The sequence below is a fragment of the Equus asinus genome, unplaced genomic scaffold, assembly GCF_041296235.1.
Source record: "Equus asinus isolate D_3611 breed Donkey unplaced genomic scaffold, EquAss-T2T_v2 contig_803, whole genome shotgun sequence".
Lineage (NCBI taxonomy): Eukaryota > Metazoa > Chordata > Mammalia > Perissodactyla > Equidae > Equus > Equus asinus.
In genome coordinates this window covers 3,236,222-3,238,390 of record NW_027225520.1, presented here as the reverse complement: position 1 = coordinate 3,238,390, position 2,169 = coordinate 3,236,222, and the positions used below count along the sequence as shown (strand labels likewise).

The 2,169-nt window shown below is 60.1% G+C and overlaps 1 long non-coding RNA gene across 2 annotated transcripts; it reads right to left on the bottom strand.

Annotated features, from left to right (window-relative positions):
• Positions 1–388: 388 nt before the first annotated feature.
• On the bottom strand, positions 389–1,800 carry LOC139044346 (uncharacterized). Of its 2 annotated transcripts, none has more exons than XR_011501283.1 (3): positions 1,561–1,799; positions 818–1,046; positions 389–522 (listed from the first exon to the last, which is right to left on the bottom strand). It is a non-coding gene; the product is annotated as an uncharacterized lncRNA (long non-coding RNA). The 2 variants fall into 2 exon arrangements; XR_011501284.1 differs by having other exon boundaries at positions 396–518; positions 1,561–1,800.
• Positions 1,801–2,169: the final 369 nt, after the last annotated feature.

Below are 2,169 nucleotides of genomic sequence, written 5' to 3'. Positions count from 1 at the left end.
AGGGCCCTTTTCTCTGTCCTTGCCCCACTGACAGAGTCTTGGCCCAAATGAGTGGGACAGTCAGCCTCCTTTGGGTATATCAGGCAAGCCCTAGGGTGGTCTCCCTCCGCCCCTCCTTGGTGGACTCAGGGAGTGGGCCAGGAGAGGGCTTCTCTCAGCCCTTCTTGTCAGGTATCTCCCAAGGGGAGCACCCTAGGCGGAAGGAATGCGGGCTTTCCTCAGTCCAGAGTGGAGGATGGGAACCGCTGATAGGAGAGCATGCCTGTGGGTTTCCCCTTCGTTCCCTGGGTGGCATGCCTGTGCTGCCACACTCTTTTGGCAAGCCTTTCTCAGCCTTCTGACTTGACACAGCTTTCCCAACTCCTGGGGAAGAAAGGTTCATTCGTGATGAGAGGCTGTGTTTTTTCCAGCAATAAGTGAGGATGGGGATGAACCAGCTGGCACAGGGAGTCTTGCTGCCCTTCTGGGTCAGTTGGGAGCAAACAGGGCCAGAAAACCTCTTCCAAGGAGGAAAGCAGCTACCTGAGCAGAGAGGGGAAAGGGTCATGAGAAGCCCTGAAGGAAGTGGGAACCCCAGCTCCCTGGCAGCTGCACGGGGCCTCCGCCAGAGGGCGCCCCCACCCCGCCAGATCCCCCCCACCCAGTGCGGGGCTCCCAGTGAGGCCAGAGGCCGGATTCCTCCCCCCACCCCTCCCTCCCACCCGTGCATGCACAGTGGGAGGAATGGTCCTCAGACCAGGGAGCAGGGCTCCCACAGTCGTGAGAGTCAGTCAGAACCCTAGGTCAGGTCGGGGAGGTAGAGAGGCCATGGGTGCACCTGCCCTCCTCTCCTCAGGTCCCCAAGATTCTGGATGCCCACGTGGCAGCCCACGAAGCCAACGTCCAGCCGTCCCTACAGGTTTTTCTCCCACCGCTGCCCTACAAGGCGCAGGGAAGGCCAGACAGGGTGCTGAAAGGCAGTTTCCAGGCGTCATCCGTGGCCTCCAACCTGGATCTGGGTGCAGGAGGATAGCATCCGACGGGGAAGGCGGGGCGTGACACAATCCCTGCGAAAGATCCCCGAGGGCTGCTCCTGGTGAGGATGATGCTGGCCACCACCCATCTCGACCCTGAGGCGGCTCCCTCCCCTAGACTTGGCCAGAGGTGGCCCGTTCCATAAGGCCACCACCCAGGGATCTCTGACTCTCCCAGGGAAGCCCAGGCAACTGTGGAACGCCCCCATCACCGCAGGCATCCCTCAGGCCAAGGCCAAGACTAAGTCTGGCATCCTCCCTGGGGAGCCCAGGCAGGGCACTAAGGACCCGGGTGCGGCGGGCAGCAGCTCCCAGGTCGGGCACACCAGAATTCCAGCAGCTTCTACCTCTGATAGAGCTGATGACCCTTCACCGAAAACTTTCTGGACCCAGGGCTCTTTCCTTCCTAGCAGTCCCATGGACACCGTCTTGGCTCGAGGGGCTGCGTTGGCTGGCCCTCTTTGGGAAAGTCGGCAAGTTATAGGGTTCTCCTCTCCCTCTGCCCCAGAGTGGCATGTGGGTGGGTCCTCCCAGTGCAAGCACTTACCTGGGGGGATGCCCCATCCGTTACGTAGGTGGCCAGTCTGCTGTGCCGCTCTTCTTTGCAAGGAGCTCCAGGCCTTCTGACAGACTAGGCACAGTCTTCCCTCCTCCTGGGGTAGAAATGTTCAAAGGTGAACTAGGGTCCACCTTTCCTTCTCCTGTTTCTCACCTCCCCTTCTGACCTTCGGCTCAGGTGGCTGCTGGCCTTCTCACGGGGGAGGCCTTCTGACCCTGTTTTCCAACAACGACTAGGGGAGGACACCCAGGCTGTCTCTCTGCCAGCTGGCTCATTCCAGGCCTCAGTGACTGGTAGAAAAATCACAGCCCCACATCACAAATGAACCCTTTGACTCCAGGAGGAGGAAAGGCCCTGTCTATTCAGAAGTCCCAGAATGCCTTGCTCAGTAGTGTGGCAAGGCAGACAGGCCACCTAGGGAGCAAACCAGGAGCCCTCCATGCAAGCTCTTCCCTCAGCAGGACTCACCCTCAGCTCCAGGAGTCAGACAAGCCTGATGTCCTGCTGCCTGGGGCACTACCCTTGCCAGAAATCCTAGAATAAGGGCGGAGAGACACCTTCTCCTGGCTCTTTCCCTGAGTGCACAGCCACAGGGCA